Consider the following 24838-nt stretch of genomic DNA (forward strand, 5'->3'; position numbering starts at 1 on the left):
CTTGGGGAGGAGAAATAAAGGCAACATTACCATTCAGGAATCATTATGAGCTTCCTTGGCAACAATTATTCAACTTTAAATATTTACTTGGCAGCTGATTCAAATTCAAATAGACCTGCAGTTATTGGGTAAAATAAAGTGTGCCCCATAACTCAAAGCCCTCATAATGTGTGTAAATTTTTCAGGTGACCTAATTTGTGTTTCCAGTTTGACCCACAGTAAGTTGAGTCACTCATTACTGGATGGCATGCAACTAAGGCCAACCCAAAAGATCTCAGTCAAAGAATGTTCTTCTCTGATGTTGTTCTTGACTTCCCAGGTTTGTAAAACTAAATCCATTCTGGAAAACAGTGAATCTTTATGGTGTGTGTGTGTGTGTGTGTGTGTGTGTGTAATGTGTTTGTAGCTAGGTGATGAATACCAAGCATGTTCCTATTTTTTTAAGTTTATTTACTTATTTTTGAGAGAAAGAGAGAGAGAGTGTGTGTAAGTAGGGGAGGGGCAGAGAGAGAGGAGAGAGAGAATCCCAACCAGTTTCCGTGCTGTCAGTATGGAGCCTGCCACAGAGCTCGAACCCCTAAACCATTGAGATTATGACCTGAGCCGAAATCAAGAGTCAGATGCTTACCCAACAGAGCCACCCAGGTGCCCCCTAACTATTTTAAAGAAATTCAAAGAACTGGCAACTAGGGGCACCTGGGTGGCTCAGTTGGTTAACCAGTTAAGTATCTGATTCTTGATTTCTGCCCAGGTCATGATCTCGTGGTTCGTGGCATCTAGCCCTGTCCAGTGCAGAGCCTGCTTGGGATTCTCTCTCTCCTCTGTCTCTCTGCCCCTTCCCCACTTGTGTTTGCACTTGCACGCTCGCTCTCTCTCTCTCTCTCTCTCTCTCTCTCTCTGAAAATAAATAAATAAATAACAGAACTGGCAACTAGAAAAACCTTCACTAACCACCTCCACATGATACAAATTATTGTCTTTGTACTCCCTCAAAGTGATTTGAACTACATTACCTACTCTTGCATTCTCCATTTTCCCTAATATAGATTTTATATCTCCAGCAGCTGCATTTTAAACTCTTCAAAGACAGTAGCTCTTTATTTACAGTTAGACTCTCAACAGATACTTGGGAACGAACAAATGAACAAATGGATGAATGAGTGAAAGCCTAGTTCAGACAAAGTCCCATTCATTAATGAGGCTTGTTTGCTACCTACCTTCTTCCCTCCTACCCTCAATGTTCTTTGGAATTCTAAGGTTCTGCAAGCATGGGAGAGCATTTGGGTTTGAGCCGATATCCCAGTATACTACCCACAGCAAAGATCAGGCAAACCCGCATGGTATCTTCCCTTGGTGACAAATTGACTAGTGGTCAGTAACAAATGAATGCCTACATAGATACCTTTAGCATTTGTATGAAGTCTGCAGCCCTTCTGATCTGACGAGCTGATGATAAGGTTTAAGAGCAAGTAAATACTGTAAATGATTCAACTTTGAAACATTTTCTACTAGTTCTCTCAAGCTCCTGAGTCAGTTTCATTGAGGAGTATCCTAGGATTGCAAGGCAAACTACTTTTGTGTGAACCGATATTTTCTTGATACACTATCGGGCAAGCAAAGAAGACAGAAATGAATTGGATTTGAGGCTGCTATGTGCCTGCAGCTGTCATTCAGAGTCCCGGATTTCAGATTTTTCATTCGTCACATCACATCTTCATAGCTATCATCGACTAGCTATGAAATAAGGGAAAGTGACATATTTGGACTTAGTAATTAAAAACACTTTTATTTATATATTCAAGTTTTATATAAGATTTCATTTTTTTTCACTTTAAAATGACTAAGGCATTCCTAGTGAAGGCAATGACATCTGTCAAGAACTTGCGAGGTTTTTAAGTAACCTACACGTTCCATTCATTCACAGTCATTCGACAAGTATGTCCCAGCACCTGCACGTTGTCTGGTGCTGGAAAATAGCTGTGAATCAGAGAATCACATTCCTGCCTCCACTCTAGACGACTGGTATAGTAGAGTATCTATAGTATTTTCTTTTTAACTTATCACAATAACTGTGATCAGGGCACTTTGTCCTCAATTTCATACATGCCATGGAATACCAGCAAAATGAACTTTCAGAACCAAAATACCCACAAATTAACTGCCTCACTCATAAAAAGCTGTGTGAGTTACAATATTACTAATGCAGGTGAAAGCACCTCTTTCTGAGGTAAACACTCCCTGTATCTTCCACTGTTCCTCTGGTTTCCAGGTCCCTCGCAGCCCTGTTTGCCATTTCCCTGCTGCTTTCTAATCTGTGGACCCCCGCGCAAGGTGTCTGACGGCTGGGGGGTGGAAAACTCCAGAACTGGCTTAAGCACTGGTTGCAGGAGACACAGGCAACGAAATCCCGATCCAAATCAACCCAGAGGAGAGGCCTTTCTCCTTAACCTGCCCATAGCTATTGTCCAGATTACCTGCTTGCTGACCAGATTCTGGAATCCGATGCCCTCCAACTGGCCACGGGATCGCGGCACAGCCCACGTGAGCACTATGTACTGTAAGAGAAAGTCAGCCTCCAGTTCTTCCCTGGAGAGCAGAGCGCAGGGGTCACACCATTCAGTTCAAGTCAATCATCCAGCGAGTGTCAGATTAGTCCCTGTCACATGTAAAACCAAACCTGGGTCTTCTTCTCAAGAAACGCACACTTAAACGGGGTGCTTTACAGAGCTTGCTGAGGGATCAGTCAAAACCTTATGTCATAAAAACCATAGGGGCAGGCCAGCGCCAGCCTGAGTGCCACAAGGCAGCAACGCAGCCCTAGGGCACCCAGCGAGGACTCTGGGCCGGAACGCCCGCATTCATAACCCTCCACAGGGGCACATTCCTTAACCATTCAGAGCATCCTTCTATAAACGCGGAAGACAAAACAGGGCTTCCTCACAGTACCGTTGGAAGAATGAAGTGAGTTCGTGCACGCAAACCGGTTAGCTCTCAGCCTGGCGCAAAACCCTGGTGGCTGTGATCCTGGGACGCATCACACGAAGGCCTGGGCACTCCAGGCTCAGAACACTGGCCCACCACCGTTTGCTTATTTCCGGCCACGTGACTTTCCCCAAAGAAACATGAAGACACACATTAAACAGTGGGAGAGACAGTGAAAATATTTACAAATGGTATCAAACGCCAGGCTCATACTGAAATTGTGACATTTAGTTTCTTCTCCTCAGTCCCTAGTACTAGTATATCAATCACGGGGAGAAACGCATTCAGATTATTAGACTGTCTCAGGGCACCTGTGGCCTTTGTCTGTTTTACAAATTCCTCAAAATTCTTTTCTAAAAATGGATGAGACTGTAATTCATTTTTAATGTGCAAGAAGAATTGTAAGAAATGCAAAAGCCTCTTAGGTGATATAAAAATTGAAAATGCTCCATAAAAAGGACCCACTTAAATGTCTGACTTGTAAAAGTAAATGTCGTTTTAAAATTTTTCATTTGTCACACTCCATGAGGTCTCTCCTGCCTGCCAATGCCATGCGAGTCCCTCCTGGTGCTCTCTGGAGTGTGGGGACAGCATGGCCACCAGCGCTTCTGCTGGTGTGCTGCTGGATATGCGAAAATCCACCTCGCCCATGGGCTGCTGTTACTACTGTTCCCCAAACTGGCTACTGTAAGAAATTTTCATCCACCTCCTGCATTTTACAGCTACCCAGACAGAGACGCTGCCCACGTCACTCATCCAGATAGATGCAGAGCAAGCACCAGACTCCTGCTTCCTGAGGACTCCCAGTCCAGTGCTCATGCCACAAGACCAGGCTTACACTGAGATGCACCAGAGGGAACGCCCCATGCCAACTTCTAGCTATAAGGTCTTACTTAGATCAGAACCTTGAAAAGCCTCTGAGTGCTGGGTATAATTATGGCCCCAGCACCTCCGGGACCTCTGTGGAAATATCCTCCACCCCACCCCCCACCCCCCACAACTCTAGCAAGCTTCGGCCCTCCAGGACTCCTGAATTAATGCCAAGCACACGTTGCCAGAATATCCCTGAGAACCAGTGCTGCCCATGGTGGGACAGGATGGCTTCCAGCTCAGCCAAGCAAACCTGTTCTCTCGGAATTTCAGCAACCGCCAACCCAGGGAGAGAGTAAGCCATCTGTAGGCACCGTGGGCTGGTTTGCTGCTCCTAAGTTCATGCCTCACACTGAGCTGCCTTCACTTAAGGGCTGCCAAAGTTCTTCAAAGTATGGGGATGAAAATCTTCATAAAACAAACACAGAAATCTATTACCAGCAGTCAACAAATGCTGGCGCCTTGACGAATGGCCAACCTGCTGGCATCCAGAAAATGTGCCACGCTGACAAGTGACTCTTTCAGAGGAGCCCTTCGCTTAAATGAGGTGTGTATCCACCACAGCAGAACACGTGGGGAAGTTCAAGGATCAATGAGGCCGCTAATTAAAGCAGAGCATCAATCCCCTGTGTTTAGAATGCATTTACAGATCCAGCACTTGTCAGCTCACCCAAGCTCTCTGAATCCATGATTATAAAACGTGTCAAGTCGTGCTGTGGATGTCCGCAGACTCCGCCCCCTGCCTGAACTGCTGCTGGGGGTGCAGAGCTGGCCAGGCCCTGGCTGGGGGGAGGGGGGATGCACCTAGTGTTCTATGGCATTGCACCTTGTCTGGGCAGGCAAGCCCATGGTCGCTCCCCGGAAATGCACAGGAGGATAGTTCACCCAGTTTCAGAATCATGTACAAAACCTGAACTCGCCCACCCAAAATGCAGATGTGGAATGTAAAGCTATTGCCTAAACAGATCAGGATGAGAAGTCTCCTTAATGATGAAAATCTTTGGCAACTTAGCCTGAAATTCTGCAGAAACCCTCAAGGGGATTTTAAGAGAAGAAGATTTTTTAATCATCATTTTTAATGAAAGCCACATCCCCTCCCAATCCGCCTCTCCACAAGATACCCAAACTAATGCCCCCAGCAAGTTTTAATATCTTTTTGTATTTATCCTTTTATTTACATTTTTAGTCTTAGGTTTTTATTGAAACAAAGATTAGTTATAGAACATTTTGTTTCCAGGTTAATTTCAAAACAAACCTTTGCACTACTGGCTTGCATGTATATATAGAGGAATTTTTATATGTACTTATATTTGCAAAATATATAAAAGTAAAATATATAAAAATTTATAAAAATGCATATTATATATAACTATATAGGCAATATAATATATAATGTATGTATGTTATATAATATAAATACAAACTTTATTATATATTTATATAACATATGTATGCACCAATTTTATATACTATGTGTATACAAATTTTAATATATATATATATATATATATTTCAATGCCTATAGTACAAGGACACTTCTGTTTTCTATCACCTTTGAAGAAATACAGGAAGCTCAGAGGAATGAGATGTATTCCCTAATCTTTAATCTTCATGTTAATAAACGGGTTTGAGTAACTAAGAGTTTGCAAAACATAAACCTACAATCCCCACCTGGTCCTGCAGGCAAAGTGCACCTAGCTCCCAGGCACAGGCCTCCCCCTCTGTGGGAGAAATGGTGCTTTATACCATGTTGCTGCCTAATATTTCACGTACATTTTGCAGACTCATTTTCCCAGCATTCTGTTGTTTCAGCTGAACCGTTCATGCCACAATATTTTTATAAGCTCTGAGGCTGAAAAAAGTTCCCATCCAGGCAGGATATATGAACCTCTTAGTTTTCTGATGCAAAAGTAACATTTCAGATTATCCTCATGCAAAAGAAAACCACTTTCCTTATGCTGGCAGGTGACTGGGAGAGTGGAGACTTGAACAAGGATATGAAATACAGGTAATACTTCTGTAGTGCCTTCTGCCACGGCATATGGGCAACAGCTGCCTTTAGGCTCTGCTGAGATTAAATCGGTGTTTTCCACCCGGATGTGGGGCATGGAGAGGCTTCTGTGAGAGATACAGGCCACAGACAGGAGGTCCACACTCCCACTAGGTGGCCACAGTCTCGTAAGGACCGTATTTCACACTAAGCATGGTGGGTAAGAAGAGCCAGAGCTCTGGAATCAGAGACCTGAGCTTGAATCCCAGGTCTGCTACCTGTGCAGCCACAGGCAAGTTATGTAGGCTCAAATAGCCGTAGCCAATTGTGCAATCTCAGACAAGTTTCTTAACGTCTCTGTGCCTCAATACCCTGTCCTAGAAAACAAGAATATCAGCAGTTCAGTTCTTATAGGTGAGGACTGAATGGGTAAGAGAGATAAAGCTCTTGGAATAGAGCTAGCACATAAGACAGCTGTTTCAGATGGTTCCGAAAATCCCAGCTTGAGAAAGCCCTCCAGGAAAAGATGAAGAGGGGGAAGAAAGAAGCAAAGATGGGGACAATGGGAGGAAAAAACGAGCAAACATTGTTGCCCTTGCCTTTGAAAACACTTGGTCACACTGGCTTCTGTGGAGTCGGCTCTTAGTGCCTCTGCTTCTGAATTTGAGCTGCCAGGCAGGATGAGTGGGTCCCCAGGAATTGACCACTGCTGTGGTCACACAGTTGTTTCTTCAATTGCTTTACCATACAATGACTTGAAAGCCTCCAAACAGAGAACTTTTTTGTAGACATTGATATGGAGAAAAGGCGGAAAGAGAATTGAGCTGGAATGCTACAAAAAATAACGTTTAAGCGTTTAAAATTAACCAATGGTAACAGAAAGAACGTTCTAATTTCACTTAGCTTCCAGAAAGTTCTCCTGTAAGAACAATTCAGTAACCAGTCATTGCATATAAATGTCATATTAGTGTATGACCATGGGAGCTTTCTAAGCTCAGAGTCTGAGAGCTTCTCTTAAGTGGCTAAGATCTGTCTTCCTACATTCTGAAGGTAAGGGACCAGGGAAACCCCAGGAAAAAACAAACCCATCTCATTAAGGCTCTCTGACCTCATCTTTGAGATGGGCAGACACCCCTTACAGCTGAGTCTGCCAAAGCAGTGGGCTCTCAGGGCAGTGTCCAAAGGTTGCAGTCTAAAAAGGACACTGAATCTCCTTGACATTTGCAACACTCTGAAAATGTAGCCAGAAAGAGAAACATATGGGGTACCTGGGCAGCTCAGTCAGTTAAGCATCCAAATTCGTGATCTCGCCGTTCGTGAGTTCCAGCCCCACGTCGGGCTCCGTGCTGACAGCTCAGAGCCTGGAGCCTGTTTCAGATTCTATGTCTCCCTCTCTCTCTGGCCCTCCCCCACTAGCACTCTGTCTCTGTCTCTCTGTCTCTCTCTCTCTCTCTCAAAAATAAATAAACATTAAAAAAATTTTTAAAGAGAAACATAGCTATGGAACTCCTTCCGGGAGGAATACAACATATAGTTGAAGTACATTACTTGATAAACCTTTGGCAGGGAATATTGATGTCTCATATCCATTCTTGCCTCTTTTCATGTGGCCAAGCTGGGAAGGCTGCAGTTTCCTCATGTAGGCATGTGATTAGGTTTTGGCCAATGGGTGGTAAGCAGAAATGGTATCTGGAGCTTCCAAATCATGCCCATAAAAAAGAAGAGAAGTGGCCTCTCCTCCCACTGTACCTTTTCTCCTTCCCTTTGGGTGGATGTGGTTGCAGTAGGAAGCCATCTCAGACTCTGAATATGAATGTCCTGCTGTAGGGATAGCACAGCAACAAGCTAGAGGGAGTCTGAATCCCAAATACTGTGGAGACAGCATGCTAGCCCCAGACTGCTTACAGGCTGAACCTTTATAGGGCAAACTTGGTATTTGCAGTCTCTGTGGCCCTAACGTCATCTACATTCTAACTAAAACAGTCTCGTTCGGGGTGGGAAGCTGGGGTGAGATCACAAGGGATGTCCTTGAATGAAAATAACTGAACATAAACTGCCTTCAAAGGTGGAAAGGTTCCAGTAATGCAGGGTTCTGTTTTGCTTTTTGCAGCAGAGCTGAATTGCCATGAACAATAAAGAGGACACAGAGCCCGTGTAACATCCTCCTCAGCTCTTCCCACAGGCAGTGCCCAGCCTAGTCTTCATATAAATGTGACTAAATATTTACAAAATATTGACTTGAAGGCAGAGGGCCTGGGTGCACGTCTCAGTCTTGTCTTGCCTTCCAGGCAAAGTTTTTTTGAGATGTGAGATGTTTGTGAAAGCACTTAGCAGAGTGCTTGCCAAGTATTTGGGGCTCAGTAAATGTTGCTTTCCTTTCTTCTTGACAGCTGCCTCCTTTTTCTCATAACATAAATGGGGTTTCTAATAGAGGACCTCACTCACTACTCAAAAATACTTTGGAGGTTCCCTACCTGTAATTTCATGTCTTATAAAAGATATAAATGCAGCCCAAACCGCCTATGAATTACTGGAAGGCCAAGTAAACATGTTTTCTCCAATTTAGAAAGTAGGAACGAGGCTTTCTGAAAATTTTGTTTGGGAACCAATGGATGAAAGGATAACCCCATGCCAGGAGAACGAAATTGTTCATTAGGGACTCCGAATTTAATTATTTTACATTATTCTCCAAGTTTCTTTCCTTACTGTATCGAAAGGAATGTTCTGGGTCAATGAACCCTGAAGGCCAAAATGTGAAAGTGAAAGGAAATACGACATAGGAAAGTATCTCACACTCATTGTGAAAATCATCTTGCTGTGGCCTCATTGGTTCATCCCTCACTCTTCGGATCTTGACGACCACAATCCATCCAACACACATGCATGAGCACTTCCTGAGACCCACATCCTGTGCCAGGCTCTGAGGATACCAAGACAAAGTCCCTGAAGACCTTCAATCCACTGGGGCTTCAGACCAGGAAGAGGAATGGAGTGCAAAACAAGCAGAATGAAGGGTAACCAATTCTGCCTCCACAGGGAAGGATTCAACATTCTAGCTGGGTCTGGAAGACCTGAAAGGACTTTGTGAAGGGCAAAAGACATTCTTGACAGTGACTGATTACAGATCACTTTGGAGCAGTACAGACGCTGAAGAGAACCGGAGAGAGAGACAAGTTAGACCAATTATAATCGGGGAGTGAAGAATAAAGGCCTAGGTTCAAGAGGTGGTAATAAGGATGCCAACAGCACAGAATTTAAAGACAATAAGACGTAAAAATAAAGAGAGAGGAGGTAACTGCATGGTTCTTGGCTGGCTGTATTAGGTAGATGGTGTCTAAATAAAACAAGGCAAGTAATCGAAGATATAAAACAAATTTAGGAAAGAAGGCACCAAGTTCGGTTTTGAGATAAGTTTGCAGTTCTGCAAGTCATATCCCGAGAGATATCAGGGAAGCTGTCGGAAGTAAGGGCCTCAAACTCAGGCAAGAGTTTAGGCTGCAGGTTTGGATTGGGAGGTCTTGCCAACACTCACGGTGGCTGAAACAATTGGAGTAGATGAGAGACACAAGGAGATATGCAGAAATAAGGGTATGGACCAGAGACAGAACCATCAGTACTCCGACACCTAAGCAATGGAAAAGGAATGAAGAAAAGTTTGTGTTCACTCAGGGAGAGAACACAAAAATGGGGATTATAGAAAGTCTAGTTGCCTTCCAACTCCAGGAGATTATGACTCTAACTTGAGAAGCCAACACTGTTTCCCACTTCTGTCTATACTGATATCTCCTTAGCGTTGTTTATCACCATAGCCCTCTGCTTACCCTCCACTCTTTAGACTGGTCTAGTCGGTAAAACACAGTTTCTGAGTTTAAATCCAAATTTCACCACTCACTCCTTGTGTGATCATAAGCAAGTCTATAGTAGCACTGTGCTTCAGATTCTTCATATGTAAAGCAGAGATGTTCGCACGCCTCAAAGCTGGATCTTCTTATTTTTCATGGCAATTCACTTATAACTATAAAAATATCTTTATTTCTTAAATTCCTACAGGAGAAACAACCACATTGTTGTGATTCAAAAATTTCCGATTTATCCTATTGAAATGATTGTTTCTTTATTATAAATGTTTGCAACAGCAAAAAAAAAAAAAAAAAAAATAGTCAGGATCCCCCTCTAGATACAACACAACTCAGGCCCTACTATTTTTATGAAATCTCAACCACTAGTACGGTAGGCTTAATAGGGGTTCCCCAAATATTCAGATCCTAATCCCTGGAACTAGGGAATATTACCTTTTTATGGAAAAAGGGACTTTGCAGATGCCATTAAATTAAGGATCTCAAGATAGGGATACTGTATTGTCCAGGTGGGCCCAAAATGTAATCACAAGTGTTTCTATAAGAAGAAGGCAGGAGAGATCTGGTCACAGAAGAGACGCAGGCCATGTAAAGAAATGGAGGGAAGCCAAGTGGAGAAAAAAGATGGTAGTCAGTGCCTTCGAAGATGAAGGAAGGGGCCATGAGCCAAGGAAAGCAGCTCCAAGAGCTGGCAATGGCAAGAAAGTGGATTCTGTCACAGAGCACAGCCCTGCAGACAACTTTAACCCAGTAAAACTAATTTTGGACTCTGACCTCCAGAACTGTAAGAAAATTAATTTTTATTGTTTTTAAGTCACTAAGTTGTGGTCATTTGCTACAGCAACAACAGGGAATTAATACAACTGTTTTCTTCTTGCTGATACCTAGAAGGCAAGTTATCAAGCCCTCTACTTTCAAGAGAAGAAGGCATCAATAGCTACTGATCCTCTTTGATTTCTGGACCACAAAATGGATCCTCTGAGAGAACCTACCAATACCATCCCAATCAAAGCAGCCTCTCAGACTCTGTGATGGGGGACTGTCCATCCCCCTCTAACCAAGAACCAAAGAGAAGATTCACATGTGCTAGGGAGAATGGTTTTATGTTTTTAATCAAATGAAATTAAAATAATCATTTCAAATTTTACATATAATATAAAGGTAATCAGACTAAATTAAGATTCCACTTTTTATTTGCCCAAGAAGCAGGGAAATTCAAGTTTATTTTTAAGTACTAATAAAACCTGCAGTGTAAGGAAGTGGTTTCCCAACACAACCCATAAAATAAGGATGTATTTAAAATGCTGTTATTAGATAATTGCCATTCCCACAAACTTCCCCTCACGCATCCTGGCAGCCAGTCACACTCTGAAGCAAAAGGAAGAAATGGTTTTATGAACAGTTTTTTTTTTTTTTCTTGTGACATTCTGATGAACAATAAGATCAGGACACCGATAAAAACCTGCTCCCTGAAAGAAAAAAATTATTAAATTTTTGTCGAGTGGTCCTAAGAGAACGCATGAAAAACGTACTTCTTCCGGGAGGGTATCTGGGTGCATTCAGGATAGATTCAGAACACAAAAGCCTGGAGGTCTCTGTTTTTTACAGTTCACCTTCCTCTTTAGCAGTAAGTACACGACATTTTCTGAATTGTCATAAGGTGTGGTTCATGTGCCTGGATAAATGCCTATCTCTGTTTGTCCCTGATCCCACTTGGAAGAAAGATAAAACTTGATTTAATGTATCCTCATTCAGCATCCGAGTGACTTTTAATGAAACTTCATTTTAAACACTACTCATGTAATTGTCTATAGCTGAAAATATACCATGAAGAAAATTTACCATGGAAATTTACCAAGGAGATTTGACTCATAAGAAACATCTAGATCTTATTCTCAATTTGATATATCAAACCAACTGAGCTCCCACTGTGTACAAAAAAAAATAAGCTAGATGCTGAAATTGGGGATGAAGTTCAATGATGAATGAGTCACCTGCCCTGAGTGAGCTTAAAAATCAACCTTTTCTAAAATAAAGATAGAAGGAAGTGAGCAAAGTTATTCAATTCAAACCTCGGTTTTCATTGGAGCTTTATGGGTAGTACTGTATGTTTGTTGTGTTACTTTGTATTAGCCTCTACTCCCCATTCTCCTAGTAAGAGTCATGACACCACCTCAGTACATTCCATTTTTCAGGCTCTTCATATATCTGAAATTCCCAGGTATTCCATATTTCAATTGTTCCAGACCCACTCTATTCCAGCACCATAAAGAATTGACGGCTAGCTTATATTTCTGAACTCTGTTGAAATGGGGTTTTTAATTCTTTGAGATCACAGTTTAAGTTATATATACCAAAAATGGAAATCAAATATAAGCATGCTATCCTCAAATGTGGTAAGAATAACCCTAAACCAGATGTTCTTCTTCTAAAAAAAAATACAAATAAAAATTATAGAGTAAACACCTCTTTCCAGAGGGCACCAATAAACAGATGAATCAAATTCTCTTAGTATTAGTGTGTCTGGTGGTTGAGAATCACATTCTCAATTCCAAATTCCAGCAACAACCCCATTAAGAGTCTTTTTGAAAAGCTATGCAACTGGCTTTTCTTCTGTTTGCTCTAACTGGATTCCAGGTTTTCTCCAGTATCCTTTTCTCCTGGTGGGTCTGCATAAACCGTTCCTCAGTTTTTAGTGTTCTTGTATAATTTATTCTCCTTTTTTTCCCTTGTGTGCATTTCCCCAGCCTCACTAGAAGGCAGCCCTTCTTTTTCTCCTTTCTTCTTTGGCTTTTCCTTTTGTCCCACAGGTAGTCTGTGACAAAGCCATTTCTAGGTAGTATCTCTAGGGCTCCAGCGCACGTGTTTGTCTGATAATCAAATAGATCTCCTGCCTTTAAAAAACATTGTCAGGGGCACCCGAGAGCCCAACTTCAGCTCAGGTCACGATCTTACCATTCGTGGGTTCAAGCCCGGCATTGGGCTCTGTGCTGACTGCTCAGAGCCTGAAGCCTGCTTCAGATTCTGTGTCACCCTCTCCCTTTCCCCCTTCCCTGCTTGTTCCCTCTCTCCCTCTCTTTCTCAAAATAAATAAATATTTTTATTTAAAAAACAATTGTCAGTTCAGACCACTTTCTTACACCATACAAAAAAATAAACTCAAAATGGATGAAAAACCTAAATGTAAGACAGAAAACCACCAAAATCCTAGAGGAGAAAACAGGCAACAACCTTTTTGACCTCGGCCACAGCAGCTTCTTACTTGGCATGTCTCCGGAGGTAAGGGAAACAAAAGCAAAAATGAACTATTGGGATCTCATCAAGATAAGCTTCTGCACAGCAAAGGAAACAATCAACAAAACTAAAAGGCAACCAACAGAATGGGAGAAGATATTTGCAAATGACATAAGAGATAAAGGGTTATTATCCAAAAATCTACAAAGAACTTATCAAACTCAACACCCAAAAAACAAATAATCCAGTGAAGAAATGGGCAAAAGACATGAATAGACAATTTTCCAAATAAGACATCCAGATGACTAACAGACACATGAAAAAATGCTCAAACATCACTCATCATCAGGGAAATACAAATCAAAACCACAATGAGATATCACCTCACACCTGTCAGAATGGCTCACATTAACAACTCAGGCAACAACAGATGTTGGTGAGGATGTGGAGAAAGAGGAACTTTGTGCACGGCTGGTGGGAATGCAAATTGGTACAGCCACTCTGGAAAACAGTACTGGAGGTTCCTCAAAAAATTCAAAAGAGAACTACCCTATGCCCCTGCAATTGCACAACTAGGTATTTATCCAAAGGATACAGGAATGCTGATTCCAAGGGGCACATGCACCCCAATGTTTATAGCAGCGCTATTGACAATAGCCTAGCCAAAGTATGGGAAAAGCCCAAATGTCCATCCATTGATGAATGGATAAAGAAAATGTGGTATACACACACACAATGGAATATTACTCAGCAATCAAAAAGAATGAAATCATGTCATTTGCAACAACATGGATAGAACTAGAGTGTATTATGCTAAGCAAATTAAGTGAATCAGAGAAACACAAATATCATATGATTTCACTCATATGTGGAATTTAAGATACAAAACAGATGAATATAAGGGAAGGGAAGCAAACATAATACAAAAACAGAGAAGGAGACAAATGATAAGAAACTCATAAACACAGAGAATAAAACTGAGGGTTGCTGGCAGGGTGTTGGGTGGGGGGAAGGGCTAAAGGGGTAAAGGACATTAAGGAGGACACTTGTTGGGACTGATTACTGGGTGTTATATGTAAGTGATGAGTCACTAAATTTTATTCCTAGAATTATTATTACACTATATGTTAACTAACTTGGATTGTAATTTAAATAAATAAATAAATAAAAAAAGAATCCGTTCATATGTCATCTTTCTGGTTCTTTAAATTTTGAGAACATATAGATGATATTGATAAATTATCAGGCTTCTGTGGTGCTAAAATGGCCAAGGCTAAGGTTTTTATCTCATTTTATTTTTCACCAATTGCTTCTGGTAAAAGAGGAGAATTATGTCAAGATTTTAAGACTTTATGAACTGCTGTGTAAACAATATTATATACTATTTAAAAAAAGAAAACCTGTGAAAACATTTTTAAAACATCAAATGAAATTAAACTTAACAAAAAGTTAACCCGAAGAGAGGAAATAAGGCAACGGTTAGTATGTTTAGTCACATATTATTCCTAAGGTTTTATATAGTGATACACATTTTTGGAATGGCATGACCAGGTATTATAAATCTAGATACATATAAAACAATCTTTGGTTAAGTTTATTCCTAGGTATTTTATTTTGGGGTACAACTGTAAATGGAATTGTTTCCTTAGTTTCTCTTTCCACTACTTCCTTATTAGTGCATAGAAACACTACAAATTCGGGTTATTAATTTTGTATCCTGCAACTACTGAATTCACTTATTGCTTCTAATAGATTTTTTGAGGGAGTCTCTAGGATTTTCAATGTATGTTATGTAATATGCAAAAAGTGACAGTTTATGGGGTGAGCATAGCATAATGTACAAAACTGTTGAATAACTAGGTTGCACACCTGAAACTAATGTACATTATGTGTCGACTATACATACATTCAAACATACATACATACATACATACATACATAAAACAAGCTTTGGGAAAATTCTGTTAAAGAGAAGCATTAAAGTAAACTTAGATTTGGTGAATTTTGTGCCATAGAAAAATATATATTTACTGGTCTTTTTTTATATTGTTTTGCTATAAAGGTAGTTAGATGTAAATACGATTTTTGGTAATAATTTAGGGATGAGCCCCCCAACATTGCTTTCATTTGAGCAAATGAGAAATCTAATTTGGATCTGTATTCTAAGAAGTAGATATTCTTTTCATTTGCCCACGATCTCTGTAACTCCATCTTCTGAACAATTTTATTCATTTCTAGGAAGAAGGTTGTGGAATTCCCAAGAGCTAAAAGAGATCATAAATTAGAGTGAGACATTAACCATGTCCAGAACAGAATGGGGTAGAGTAACAAGCCATGTGATATGTGTGGATTAGTATATGCTTAACAAGCTTGATCATCTTTTAAACTTGTTTTTCAGATAACTAGCCCATTAACTAGCCTGAAAAGAGCTCTGGAAAATCTTACATACACAGGAGGTATATGACTTGGTTTTAGAGCCTACTAATCATAGATATTAACACGACAAAATAACAGAATTTAAGAAATTAACAAGGTATCCTGGTATCAGGGCCTCCTGACAAATACTCAAAACAGATTGGATCCAGAGAGATAAACAAGTGAGGTTCTAATTCTCACCCCACCCAGTGTATCCCACTATACCTGAGTCAACAAAAAACTGAGAGATAACACAGATATCACAGGGTGGGATATCTGAGTGCGTAACAGCAGAATGCATTTCTTTCCTTTTCCTGTTTATGTTGTCAATTACAAAATGCTGAGTTGGAATGTTCTTATATTTAAGACCTGTTCAGCGTTTTCTCTTTTTCCTCACATTTATGTTAGCCTTTTCCTTTAATTATCTCCCTGTTGTTATTCTTGGCAAGGCTGCCCTTTGCATTATGGTGTGTTTACCTTCCAAACAGTCCCTACTTCCTCCTTATCTTTGTGAGCTTATTAAAATTTCCAGCTCCAACGGCTCACTTCCCCTCTTCAGCATATCCTCACCTTCACAGCTCACTTCTCTTTCTTTCTTTTCAACCCTTCTTTCAACTCTCACCCCAGCCCTCTCACCCCTTTGGAATAACAAGTTATTTCCTCTTTCATTTCCTCTTGCAGAAGATGTTTTTGGACCCATTCCCGAAAATCTTTGGCATGAAACCCATGCCTCTCTGTGTTTCCACTGGGCACATTTCCAGAGGTGTTTCATCGGCCGGGAGCCCTTGGCCTTCACACCAACTTAGGCCTGGCTTTGTCAATCATGTCCATCACTGTCCAGCATTCCCAGCAAGCCACTATGGTGGGAACAGGACTAGCAGGGTCTTGTTCACTCTGGCAATAGGCTCTTGTTTTTATATGATTTTCAAAAAGTCTGTTTGAGGTAGGAAAATCTGGACTTCTTCTTTTACAGCAAGTGAAAAGGCGATTAGGTGAAGGGAGGGAGTGCTAAGTCAGCAATACTTAGACATGTTTCTGAATCTATGTAATAAGTTTATTATCTGATTGCTTTTCATTCTTTATAGGTCAATGCAGAAGTGAGTTTGACAGCTGCATCCAAGCTGGAGGACAAAAATCTGTGAAACCAAAACTCTACCTAAAATTAAATGTTTTCTGTTTTAATGTGGAAAAAGTTGAGCAGAGGGGAGTTAAATTAATTGTCCTTTACTGGGGAACGGAGCCTTATTCCCTATAACGATTCTATTAAACAGACTAAAAAATTTACTATTTATTACTCGATAGTGTATTGAAGTGAACAGTTTCATTGCACATTTTGATGTTTGTTCTTAATATTTAGTATCACTAATATGATATATTTAAGAGCTAGATGACACTGTCTTGAGAATAAGGTCTTTCTTAGGTAGTGAAAGACATGGAGATTAAGAAGCCATGACAGTGTCCTGAGTCATGTAACCCTAAGCAGTGTCCTTGACGTTCTATATCTAGTACTCTGGCAACCACGTAAGTAATGCACGAGAGTACACACTCAGACTAATGGCATTCAAATCTGGTACCCATGAACAGACACACTGAAAGTGAACAAATTAGTAATTTCCCTTGAGTCAAAGCATTCTGGATCCAAAATCTAAACCTGGTCTATTTTATGAAGTTTGATTGGTTTGTTGGGTGCAAAGGTTGGTAACAGAATAGAAGAGGCCGTGACTTTTCATCTAATTTTAAATATTGCTTAGTAAATAAGTCCAGGTACTGGGCCAAGTTAAAACATGTTCTAAGTTACTCCAGTATATTGTTGTCAGTACAGTTAAAATGCAAAGTCAAAGAGACTTCCAATTCAAAATTGTATCTGCCAGCAGCTCCAATACAGCATCTCCCTTCAATCTTATGAACATACTGATGAGAGCTCAGAAAATACCACATTGCTTATAAGGCCAGCGTTCAGGACACCAATAAATCAGCAGAAGAGGAAGGAAGAAGACGGAACCTTTGTAGATCAGGGGGCACTAGTGAGCGCTTGTTCAACTGATGACCCAGCAACCATTTAAATCCACCTCACAGCCCTAGGGCTAAAGAGGACACCAGACCCCACACAAGAGACTGAGAGCAGGGCCCAAAACAATCCACTCACCCTCTCCACTAACAATGTCCAGTCTGCAGAGCTCACTCTTGTGTGAGGATGAACAAAAACGGGTGGGAAAAGTACTACAGAACGAGAGAAAGAGAGCAAGTTCCGCAAGACCCCAAGCAAGAGCAAGCTGGGTTTGAGTTTATCACTTGCTGGGCACCTGAACTTGGACAAGGTACTTAAAACTCTCTCATCTTCAGTTTTTGTGAGAATTAAATAATGTATAAAAAGCAAAAAATGTTGTCTCTAAGATAGAAATACTCATTAAATGCTGATTAGTGTAATGATTATGATTACCAGATATAAGATGCATTATCAAGTTGTCATTCATTCATTCAGCAAATATTATTGAATGCCTGTTCTATTCCGACATTAAAGCCATACTGTATTCCCTTTCTTATTATCATGCTGCTTCTATTCTAGCATAATAATTAATAATTAAAACAGTTCTGCTTTAGGAATGATAAGCTAAATGGAAAGCAGTATGGTAACATTATCAATTGAGTTCTGGGAGAGAGGGTCACAGGAATCTCAAAATCAGAGTCAAAATCTGAGTTCAACTACACAAACTGTATTATAAACTGGATTTAATATAAGCTTATGTAACTCAACTTTTATATCTAATATTTAAGAACAAAATTACTATTGCACCCACAAATATAAGTGCAACGGTATCTGACCACAGACTCCACATCAATTGTTTGTCTAATGTGGAATATGGAACACAGAAGGAAAGTAATTTATTAAGTTTTTCTATTAAAAAAAGTTGACCAATACAATAATATTGGTCCTAACTTGCTAGCAATCCTGATGTTCTGTAAGTCACTATTTCAGAACCAGAACTTTCTCCCATACAATACTCAGAGGTCTTTGCCATTTAATTTAATGTTATCAAATTAGTCCTTTTACACTAATTCTGCTAATATTGATCTATATGGATTTTCTTAGAGAAAATCACAATAAAAACACAATTTTAAACTGGCTTTTGAAATATGGTTTAAATTCATTGATCTTTTTTGTCTGGGTCAGGGCTGAAGGAGTAAGTTATCATATATTTGCCTTAAAGTAAACCCATTCTTCAGGTTGTCTAAAATGTAATATGTTACCATTTCTGCTCCTCACTAATTTAATAAATCCAGTTGTTGTTGTTTTTTCCAAAAAAAGAAATCCCTGAAGATGTTTTTGTTCTGTGTATAATGACTCCTCAAGCATCCTAATAAAGTACACTTGAATCTTGCAATGAAAGTGTTCTTCAGTAAGTCTTCTTCTCATTGGACTACCTCACCCGGCAGCAAAAACTTTTACCTAATTGTGAACATTAAAAATTACATGATTTGGGTCCCCTGGAAAGTTTTGACTAAATAGGTACTCATGGAAACATGTCAGAGGATATAACAATTTCTAAGCCTACATTGGTGTATGGCTTAGAAATTAGAAATTGGATGCTGAAATGGAATCCTCTTTTGTTTTTAAGATATCTGTCTATCCTTAGAGAAGCCAAAAAAGAAAAATAACTTCTTGCCCCACACTAAGCACCTTTAAAGTCATGAAATGCAAAGCCCCTTTGGACCATCTCCTATCTTTCTAGCTCTCTCTCTGCCAGTAAAGGCTTTTTAAAAATGAAAAGGAATATCTTTATGTTCTACCTAACTGTTCCCTGCTGCCTCCTTCTTTTTGACGGGTAGGTTGGTGCTACCATCAGCAGTCCAATTCTCTATCATCACATTAAACTACACCGAAAAGGAAAAAGGAGAGAGCAAGTATATCAGAATCCAGGGAGCTGACCACACTGGCTTCAAGTTTGCTCATTGAAACATGCCTCCCTAGAGCCACCAGTCCATAACCGTGTCTGAAGAGTTTGAAGAAAGAAAAATAGCAGAAGAAATACCAAATATTCAGATACAAGTAGCTGACCACAAATGGTTTCTACCGTGTTACCAGCCAGTATCTTACTCATGCATAGAGTAGTGGGCAGAAATGGTCTTGGAGGCAAACAGTCCTGAGTTGTTGTAATCATGGCTCTGTATCTGGACGAGTTAGTTTCTCTGGGCCTGTTTCCTCATCCAGAAAATACGGATTATAATACTTTCTTGTTTCTGTTGTAATACAAATTAAGTTAAAATGAAATCTGTGAAGTACTTGGAATGGTAACTGACCCACAATAAGTACTGTTAAGTATCAGCTATTAGCATCATCAGCCTCATCATCATCATTTCTTCTAATTGTCTCTGTTGTGCATTCCTTGTTTCCCCTATTATGTCAGTCATTTCAATCCAAATGTTTAAGTACATACCACGTGCCAAGCAAGCACTGTAGAGGGATTTGTGATACAAAGAATAACTGGAATGTGGAGATTCTGTACGCAGGCAACCAAGATCCAAAAGATGGGACAGAGATATAAACACATAAGCACTCTACCTACTAGTGAACTCATGACACTGTTTTGCCCTTATTTCTGTGCATGTCTACATTTGTTAACAAACTACATGCCTCTCATCGCCAAGGCCCATGTCTTAGTCTTCTGGATAGCCCTAGTACCTAATCTGGCCCATGATTACAAACTAGTGCAATAAATGTTTGCAGAACAAACAAATGAATAAATGAATGCTTTGCATTCACAGCAAAGAGAGCTTACTTCACCTAGAGAAGACGGGGTGGTCTCACCAAGGAGGTCACGTTTGAGCTGGGTCTTAGTGAATAAATTGAAATTCAATACATGAAAAGGGCTGAGGTGTGAAAGAGCTTTCTCAGGAAAAGGAACCATATAAAATTCAATTATAAATTCTTTGAGGGTTAGAGTTCCAGTTTTAAATTCTCTTATAACAGTGCACAGGACTTTGAAGAGTACTGAACAAGAAAGTTATCCATGGATAACTGAATATCAACACCACCTAATATTCTTGAGCACTTAAACATGCTGGTACTGTACTAAATGTCTTACAGTATTAACTCATTTAATTGCAAAACAATCATATGAAGTAGGTAATCATTTTACTTAGGAACAGAGAGGTTAAGTGCTTTACTCAAGGTCACACAGACAGGAACTAGCCGAGCCAGCTTTCAACATAGACAGTCTGAATAGAGAGCTTATAGTCTACAGGCTCTCTCACCTTTCTATTTATTCACTCCATCACTCAGTAAATACTGATTACTGACTTTGTGCCAGGCACTCTAGTGTTCTAAGCACTAGAGTAGTGCTTACCCTTGTGAAGCTTGCATACTAGTATGAGAAGAAATACAATAAACTGAACAATAAGTAAACAATATAAAATACGAGATAATAGTGCTATGGGATAATAATAAGGAGAGAAGGGGAAAAAAAGGGGTGTGAGATAAAGAAGAGATGTTAAACTTTAACTAACGGAGTCTGGGAATGGCCTCTCTGAGAAGATGACATTTAAGCAAAACTTGAAACAGGTGAAACAGAGAGAGCTCTGTGGTTTTCTGGAGGGAGAGATATGAAAGCAAAGGGCAGAGCGAGTGCAAAGTTGCTGAAATAAGAACATGCCTGGCCTGTTGAGGAATCACAGTGGGCCAATGTGGCCAAAGCAGAGTAAGCAATGAGGGAAGATGAGGCCAGATCATCCAGAGTCTTCTAAACACTGACTTACATTCAGTAGGGAAAACACCATTCAATGATTGGTTTTCTTTACACCGCTACTCAATCAGCCTTCTTCCCTAGCCTGAGCCAAGCAATGGAACAGGTTTGACAACTGGCCACCCCACCCATTCTGTTCTTTAGACCCAGAGAGTGAGTTCACTTTTTGGTACTAAAGGACCTATCCCATTTTCTTTGCATCCGTTTCTGCATACAATAAAATAGAACCATGGACAGAATCATTATTGACTTAGAAAAGTCTCTGGACCTTAAATAAGATTGATGCGTTTAATAGACCAGAAGATTAGGGGCAGGGTAGGAAAGGAATGCTTACTTTAGAAGAGCTGTTCTGAGCTTGTAACCATTTTTTGATGACAATTTTTGTGATTTTATCTATCTCCTACCCAGTGTTCATGGGTAGTAAGGCACATTAGTTAAAATGCTTTTTTTTTTTCATATATTTTACAAATGTTTCAAATAAATACCAATTTTTTGGCTCCTAAACTTAGACTATTTTGTTTTACCTCAATTTTGAATTTATAATTTGATACCAGAGTCCCATTTTGGGTGAAAATCTTCTTCAAGGAAGAACCCCATTCACCATTCAAACAAAACACAAAGGGCACCTGGTGGCTCAGTCGGTTAAGCATTGGACTTCAGCTCATGTCATGATCTTGCCATTCTCGAGCTCGAGCCTTGCGTCAGGCTTTGTGCTGACAGCTCAGATTCTGTGTCTCCCTCTCTCTCTGCCCCTCCCTGCTAGAACTCTGCCTTTCTCTCTCTCAAAAATAAATAAACATAAAAAATTTTAAAAGAACCCACAAAGACTAAATTTGACAGGGAAATTTCATAATAAGATAAAAGCAAATATAAGTAACCAAGAAATGAATATCTTAAAATCTATTATCTTAATAATCATTCTTTATAAGAAATGTGAAATCTTTGATTCAATGAAATTTTTAATCATTTTTATTTAGGTAAAATTTACATACAATGAAATCCACAGAGCTTAGGTATGTAGGTTAACAAGTAATATAACATTCAAGCACCAACAACCTTTAAGTAAAAAGATACAGAAAAATTCCATCTTCCCATAAAGTTTCTCACACATCTTACTAGTAATGCCTTCAAATGCCCAGACAACCACTTTCTCATTTCAAAATCTCACCCTAGATTAGTTTTACCATGTCTTGAATTTCACACAAATGGATCATACATTTGAGTCTTGCTTCTTTTGCTCAACATATTGAGATTCATTCATATTGTGTACCAGCCTTAGTTCATCATGTTTATTGCAAAGTCATATTCCATGGATGACTGTGCCAGTTTGCTTACTCATTCTCTTGTTGATGGACATTGGGTCGTTTCCAGTTTGAGGCTACTATGAAAAAAAGCTGCTATGGACATTCTTGTAGAATTTCTTTTGTGAACAAATTTTTCATTCTCTTGGCTAAAAACATAGAGAGTAATTGTGCAGTTATAGAGGTTATTTATCTACATTTCACTTTATAAGAAGTACCAGACAGCTTCCACAACTCACGTTGTTTTCTCCTCCACGCAGTAGTCATGAGAGATGTAAATGGTACATATCTTCACCAATATTTGGTGTGTTGAGTTTTTTTTTTAAGAAAGCCATTCCAGTCTCCTGAAAGGCTATCTCATGTGGATTTATATGCATTCTCTGATGACAACTGATTCTGAGCCCATTTTCAGGGGCTTATTGGCCATTTGCCTATCTTCTTTTGAAATGCCTGATCTAGTTAGTCTTTTTGCTCATATTTATTGAATTGTTTGCTTTCTTTATTGATATGTAAAACTCTTTTACATCTTTTTGATTATGTCATTTGGCAGTATATTTTTTAAATGATTTGTTTCAGTCTGTTGCATGTCTTTTCTATTTTCAGTGGTGTTTTTTTTTTTGTTTGTTTGTTTGTTTTTTTAACGTTATTTATTTTTGAGACGGAGAGAGACAGAGCATGAACGGGGGAGGGTCACAGAGAGAGGGAGACACAGAATCTGAAACAGGCTCCGGGCTCTGAGCTGTCAGCACAGAGCCCGACGCGGGGCTCGAACCCACGGACCGCGAGATCGTGACCTGAGCCGAAGTCGGACGCTTAACCGACCAAGCCACCAGGCGCCCCCAGTGGTGTTTTTGATTATAAAACATTTTTAACCTTGATGAAGTCTAACTAATCATTTAAAAATTTTTTGTGGTTAATACTTGTTGCATTCTAAAAAGTCTTTGCTGTCTCAAGTCACAGTTGATATTCTCGGTTTTCTTCTAGAAATTTTATACTTCTATGTTTAAGTTTATACACCATCTCAAATTAATTTGCATATAGTATGCAAAGGGTCAAGATTCATTTTTTTCTCCATGCATTTATCCATTTGTTCCAACTCCATTTGTTGCAAATATTTCCCATTTCCTCACTGAACTGCAGTGGCATCTTGATCAAAAGTCAATTCGCTACTTATTGCAATCTAGTTCTAGACCTTATTCTGCTGATATATTTTTCTATCTTTATACAATAATATATTGTCTTGACTACCATAGTTTTATAGTAAGTGTTGAAATCAGGTAGTTTAATTCCTCTAAGTTTGTTCTTTTTCAAATTATTTTGGTTCTTCTAGACTCTTTTCACTTCCATACAAATTACAGAATCAGCTACTTTCTGCAAAAGTGGCGATGGGAGCTATTGTAACTTTGATTGGAATTGTGTTGTCTCTATCTTTGGATCAATTAGGCAGAAGTGATATTTCAACAACACTGAGTCTTCTTTCCATGGACAAGGTATAATTCTCCTTTATTTAGGTTTCCTTTAATTACTGTCAGCATTGTTTTGACGTCTTCAGTGTAGAAGTCTTGAACATGTTTTGCTAAATTTATGTCTATTTATTTTAGGAATTTTGATGCTGTTGTATCCTTAAATTTTGTGTTCAAATTTTTTGTTCCTATAATATAAAATACAAATAGCTTTATCTATTGACCTTGTATCCTATGACTTTACAAACCCACTTATTAAAATTTTTTGAGAGAGAGAGAGAAAGCACATGAGTGGGGAAGGGGCAGAGAGAAAGCGGGGGAGAGCAGATCCGAAGCAGGTTCTATGCTGACAGCAGAGAGCTCGATGCAAGGCTCGAACTCACAAACCGTGAGATCATGACCTGAGCAAAAGCTGGACACTTAACCAACTGAGATACCCAGGTGCCCCACAAACCCACTTACTAGTTCTAGTAGTTTTCCTGTTGCTTTCTGAAGATTATCTATACACACTATTATAGTATCTGCAAATAAAAGCAGTTTGACTTTTTTTCTTTTCAATATTTATGTCTTAAATTCCTTTTTATTTAACTATTCATTTTATTTCTTTTCTCCTTTTCTAGGTTTTTGGGTTTTTTAATATTTTTTAATGTTTATTTATTTTGAGAGAGACAGAGAGTGAATGGGGGAGGTCAGGAGAGAGAGGGAGACAGAATCTGAAGCAGGATCCAGGCTCTGAGCTGTAAGCACAGAGCTCCATGTAGGGCTCAAATGCAGGATCATGACCTGAGGCGAAGTCAGACACTTAACTGACTGAGCCACCCAGGTGCTCCTCTCTTTTTTTAAGAGAAAATACTTCATATGGTGGCAGCTAAAACCTCCAATATAATGGTAGATGGAACTTGGAAAACTGGACATCCATAAGAGTACATTGTTGCCTTAATCCTTATCTTAGGGAAAACCTATTCAGTTTTCACCATTAAATGTA

This window comes from Lynx canadensis, chromosome A1 (genome assembly GCF_007474595.2).
Source record: "Lynx canadensis isolate LIC74 chromosome A1, mLynCan4.pri.v2, whole genome shotgun sequence".
NCBI classification, from domain to species: Eukaryota; Metazoa; Chordata; class Mammalia; order Carnivora; family Felidae; genus Lynx; species Lynx canadensis.